At 38.7% G+C, this 6,401-nt stretch overlaps 1 non-coding gene across 1 annotated transcript; it reads left to right on the top strand.

The window, feature by feature from the left end:
• Positions 1-6,032: 6,032 nt before the first annotated feature.
• On the top strand, positions 6,033-6,094 carry LOC115869254. Its single transcript, XR_004046073.1, has one exon. It is a non-coding gene; the product is annotated as a U7 small nuclear RNA (small nuclear RNA).
• Positions 6,095-6,401: the final 307 nt, after the last annotated feature.

A 6,401-nucleotide genomic window follows, 5' to 3' on the forward strand; every position in this document is an offset into this window, starting at 1 on the left:
ATGTTTTAAATAAAATCATAGTAAGGGATCCAACAATCTAGTAATATCCTCTGTCGTTAAAACAGAAGAGGGATTATTTTGGAGATTGAACAAATAGAACCTTGATGAAGGGTCTACAAATATGGAGAGTTTGAGAATACCAGCCCATCATCCGATTTAAGCCAGAAAGTGTCAGATTTCATGTTCACTGTCATCATACACATGTATTTATAAACACATACACATCATTGTAAAAATGCAAAATAAATTGTAGAACATAAGACTAGCAATTATGAAGAAAAAAGCACTAAGACTAATATTCTGCCTGAGTATAAAAAGGGGGAAAGAAACCAAGTTAATAGAACATTATTTGTATTTCAAGATGTGAATTATACTTTAAAAAGCCTGACATATTTATTGTCATAAGCTCTTGTAATGCCTTCTGAAGTTAGTCAAGTTAGTATTTATGAAAACAAGCTAATGCACACAAGCACTCCTGATTCCATTTCAACTTCTGTGTTGAATACTGAGGAAAAGAAAATACAAACGTTCCATTAGTTGAATGTTCACCAATTCACATGCACATCTTTACTAATTTTTCTTGACAATATCCTTAAATCATTTTCAATGAAATTATGCTTACACAAGAATAACTTCATTCTCTGATATGACTCCCCATTTCTTCTAGATGTTTGCCCCTTCTAAACACTTACAAGTCAGTGTGCATGCACAGTTATTATTTCACCTTATGGTATTCTATTTTAAGACTACATAACCAGGAACAGATTGCATCTAAATATAAAGAACAGCTCTATTATATTATCTTTAGTGTGGGATTAAAAAATCTCTCCCAAATTAGTATTATATAAAATTCATTGATTTATCTTAAAGTAATAACCATGCATCACTAAAATAGTTATTTTCCCTATGTAATTTTCACGTGGCAATAAGTTAAGGAAGCATGACTTATTTTGAGGGTCCTCTAATCTTCCACTGAGTGAATACCTAAACAGAAATGTGCTGCCTTTGTTAGAGAGTCGTTCTCTTTACAGCTCACTCATAATACACTTGTCTTTTAAAAGACCCACAGATAATCTCATTGGAAATGATTTGTTTGACCCGTGGCTGAATTGCACTTACCTCTACCCAAACTAGAATGAGAAGCCCTTTCTCATCATCCGGTGCTACTTCCAATAAGCCATACTGCCTTCTCTCGGTCACTTTTAAGAACGAGTGTAAACGGATAAAGTACATCAGAGAACCCCTTATAAATTTGAGTAGTAGTTTAAAAGCAAAGTATCTACTAAAAGGAAATATAATATATTTATGGCATATTTTCATTTAGTACAATTTTTATTTTGGTTAATTGGTTTGTTTCTGATTTAAGATTTCTTCCATATTCAGTGATCATAAATATAGCATATGTTTTCTTCTAGTAACTTCATAATTTTCTCTTTCATGTTTAGGTTCCATTTCATTTACAATTGAACCTAATACATGCCGTGCACCCTCACAGCACTGTTGGGTAAGCGTTGGTGGCTAACTATGCGGTCTGTGTGTCAAACCCACCAGCCATGCCAAGGTAGAAAGAAAAGGAAGTCTGTTCCACTCCAGTTCCCAAACCTTAGAAATAGTTTACACGGTTGCTGAGTTGGAATCAACTAGATGGCCATGGGCTTGGTTTGGCCTTGGATATGATATTAATTATGAATCAGAATTAATTTGTTGTTATATACCTATCTAATTCATACAGAACCATTCATTGAAAGACCACCTTATCCTTAATTGCACTACCGTATCCTCTTTGCCCTCCCTCCAGAAAGGCCAGTAGTAAGGTCCTATTGCTACTTTATATATGTCTAAACTTGTGCTGTGCCATGCTTTTTAAATGATTGTAGCTTTCTAATAAATATTGATACCTGATAGTGTGAGTCTCCCTGCGATGCCCTCCTTCTTCATGACTTATGTATGTTTTCCACTTCTATGTAAATTTTACAGTCACCGTGTTTACTTCAAAAATAACCATATGGCAGTGAAAAGGTAAATTTATATTTCCTGTAAGGTGCAGTCTTAAAAATTGAAACATGAATAAAAAGAGAATCATTGAAAATGAAGGAGGAATAGTGGGAAGATGGTGTCCAGGTACAATCATCCACTCTCTGCTACCATTGTGAGACCAGAAAAGCAAGAGTCAAGAGGCCAACCGTGGAAACCAAGTGCTAGAACCACAGCTCCAGTATTCTAGGGTTCCTGCTTCAGGGTTCCCTTTCTGATTTTGGCCCACAACGTGATTCACAAGCTCTCTGTGGCCTCTTTATATCACTGTGCCTGCCTGCAGGCTTTCCCTATCCCCTATTCCCTATGAGGACCAGAGAGACGACATCTGCCACCCTGTCCCTTTACCCTAGATCTGTTACCTACCCGCCTGGTGTAATTTCCCCAGACAGACTGTTGCCCAAAGGCAGGTCATAACTGCATGCACCACGGAGAGCCCACAAGAGCTAGCCCCAAGAGTTCACCCAAGGGCTTTACCACTCCCCTGCCAGGACCACAGGGATGGCATCGGTGACCCTCCCCTACCTTCCCTTAGTTCCAAGGCCTACCACAGGGTGTGACAAAAGATAAGTAGACACAAGTCTACTAAAATTGGAGAGCTGATATGATTGCCCATTGAAATACCCTGGGTCATTTTCACATGGCATTGGACCAGCGAAGCACAGTCCTGGGCCTGCAGAGAGGAGTTGGCTGGGGATTAGGGATGGTGGAGCAACAGGAAGAGTTCTAAGGGATCAACCCCATCTTGATCCCCTTCCCAGACCAGAAGAACCCAGGTGGAGACCCACAGACTGAGATTCCCCAATAGTGGGGACAACACAGCCTACCAAGCCATGCAAGGGTGAGTCCAGCCGAGAGCAGGCACAGTTGAGAATGTAGACCCAGAGGGCCTCAACCTCACTTGGAAAATCTCCCCCCTGCCCTGGGGGACAGTGCAGCACAGCCCCTTATACCAGGAGACCCCAATGCCTGAAACCTTAAATATGTCCACTCTGGGCTTTCCTTTGTTTGCTTCTTAAACTCCTATCATAGACCTGGTTCATTAACTAAGTTTTAACATAGCAAACACCTAGGGAAAAAAACACCAGGTTTTACTAGCAGCTACTTCTAGTAGTAGCAGGTTAGGCTGAACACAGAGTCCCAGGGACCCAGAGGCTGCTCCCAGCCCACATAGCAAACTAGTCTGTACACCAAGCCTCTTCCATAAGACACCACCTGCTGAGTAGGCTATTGCTTTACTCCACCCTCCTAGGCTCTGTAAGTAGATGACAGGAATAGACTTCATTTGGCCCCCCACCCCCACTAGGCCATGCCCACCATCTGAAAAGAACAAACCCAATCCCCTCTGACCTGATCCACCAGAGGTATATTCTCACAAGATAACTAACTTAAACCACAAGAATATAGGTCTCGCAGCCATACCAAACCCCAAAAGCATCCCTCTAGCCTGAATCTTGATCCTACTCTGACACCCTACAAGATCACAAGCTAGTAAACAACACAGCACCATACACTCTCCCCAACTGTGCAAGAGACCTTTGCTCCAAGCAGTCCTGTGTCTTGTGCTACCCCCGCCCCCCCAACCCCACTACCAGGACAATGTGTGGGACCCAGTGGCTCTTGGTCCTGGCATTGTTGTTGCTTTGTGTGCTAACACTTCTATACTCTTTACAAAGTTGTACATTATTCTTAAAAGTCATCCTCAATCAAATTTTACATTTTGCCTTCCAAATTCACTTGTTTACTTTCTAGTCCCTTAACATACCATCTACCCAGAAGTTAGCAGCCACCACAGAGACTAAGCTCCTGGTCAAAGCTTAGAGTGCAAACAAACATATCAAACAACTCCTTCATCTTATCCTAGTATAGTTTTTCCCATTAGTATTCCTAAAACTTTAGTTTCTTTCACTCTCCTTGAACTTTCCTTTCTTTGATCTAAAGATCTGAAGTTTTACTTCATAACACTATTAACCTTTCCTTTAGTTTCACCTTCTTATCGTCAAACCTGTGCTGGCCTTCTCACCCCCATAAAACCAAAAAGACAACACTAATCCTACATTTTTATATATAAGTATTCATTCTTTCAACACTGCAAGAAGACACTTTGGGGGCCTACGATCCCTTCCTTTAACCTACAAAATAACACTACATAATCCCTCCCATCTTTTATTTTACCTACTGCTCCTTTCATCTGCCCACCTCCAACACTTCCCCTCCCACTCTTTGAATGTTCCCCTAATACCTAATCTAATACTTTCCCCCAGTACTTAATGCAAACTGCTCATAAACCCTCTACTGCACTATCTAACAGAATTAAACACTCCACGTAACACCAGGTACCTAACACCCCTAAGAGTGACACCAAGATGTCAAGAAAACAATAGAAGATATTGGTGCACACACACCAAAAAAAAAAACAAGAGAGCAGAAACAAATAGCTGAATACCAACCAGACTTAAATGTAGTGCCTGAAATTGAATAGGCTATGGATTAATCAAAAAAAGAATTTAAAAGAATGATGATGGCAACAGCTGAAGAAAGAATCCAGAAAAAAAAATAAATTATAGAAAATCTAGTAACCTCACTATGTGCTGTAGAAGAAAAACTCCAAACAGAAACACAAGACTCAAACAGTACAATAGCATAATTAAACAACATTATAAAGGAACAGAACAATGTTATAAAGCAACAGAAAAAAAAAGAATTGACAGTTGAAAAATTGAATAAGTGAGCTAGAAGACAAAGCTATAGAATCCAACTAAAAGAGCAACAGATAACAAAAAAATGCAAAGGAGACCAAGAAAAACACAAGAACATTGTAGGATACAATTAAGAGGAACAACTTGCATCTTATAGGGATTCCAGAAGGGGTAGAAACAAATAAATCCAAACAGAGAATAGTCCAAAATCCTGCAAGAGATTTTTCCTCAATGTCTATAGGAAGAAAATATAGCTATTTAGAAAACTGAGAGAACACCAGCCAGGACAGATCCCAAAAGGTAAACTACCAGTATACTGTAGTCAAGATGTCTAACATCAACAACATAGCAAAATTTTGAGAACATCCAGAGAAGAAAGATCAATTACATACAAAGGGTCAGTAATTAGAACATGCCCAGATTTCTCAGCAGAAACCATTCAGGCACAAAGAGTGATGCATACAGACTACTAGGAGAGAAAAAAAAGTCAACCTAGAATCCTGCATCCAGAAAACGTATCTATCAAATATGATGGAGAATTAAAGTATTCCAAGAGAAATTAAAAGAAGTCACAAACACAAGACCACCACATCATAAAATACTAAATGAAGTACTATAGCTGAAAAACCACCACCAACAACACACAAACAAACAAACGTACAACACAATTCCTCACAAAAAACAAAACACTCAGACCAACACCCAAACAAGGAAATAACACAAAAAGAACAAAGGGACTAAACACAGTACCCATATAAACACACAACACACACACACACACACACACACACATATATAAAGCAAAAATGGCAGTACTGCATACATATCAATAATGTCACTGAATCTTAATGGACTAAGTTGGACTAAAAAAGAGACAGAGAGTAGCTGAATGGGAAAGAAAACAAAATCCAACAATAAACGACCAACAACACCTCATAAGCAAAGACTTAAACAGATTAACAATAAGAGTCTGGACAAAAGAATACCAAACCAATAGGAGCCAAAAGAAAGCAGGGTTAACAATATTAATATCTGAGATGATAGACTTCAGGGCAAACAATGTAATAGGAGATAGGGATGGCCACTACCTAATGATAAAGGAAACAAAACTCAGGAACCTGTAACTATACTAAACATATATGCATTCAATGAAAGACCCTTGCAATACATCAATCAAATCCTCAAAGAATTGAAAAAAGATATAGACACATCAACAATAATAACAGGAGACTTTAAGACACTGCTCTCAGGGAAAGACAGAACATCAAGAAAAATCTGAACAAAGAAATAAGAAAGCTCAAGTGTTACAGCTCTTTTGGAATTTGTCTAGCAGGTTTTCTGGGGTTTTTTTCGGAACCCCCCCCCCCCAAAAAAAAAAGAAAGCTCAATAACCCAATCAATAAAAATGATCTCTTACACATAATCAGAATGCTCCATTCAGCAAAACAAAAATATATATTCTTCTCCAACACACATGGAATATTCTCAAGAACAGACCATATACTAGCTCACAAATCATGCCTCAACAAATTCAAAAACATTGAGATCCTATATCCGATCTTCTCAGACCACAATGACAGAAAATTAGAAATCAACAATAAAATGAGCAGAAACACAAAGACAAACTCATGGAGGTTGACCAACATAATACTCGAAAATGACCGGGTA

This window comes from Echinops telfairi, unplaced genomic scaffold (genome assembly GCF_000313985.2).
Source record: "Echinops telfairi isolate 266 unplaced genomic scaffold, ASM31398v2 ScPeMD7_23;HRSCAF=83, whole genome shotgun sequence".
Lineage (NCBI taxonomy): Eukaryota > Metazoa > Chordata > Mammalia > Afrosoricida > Tenrecidae > Echinops > Echinops telfairi.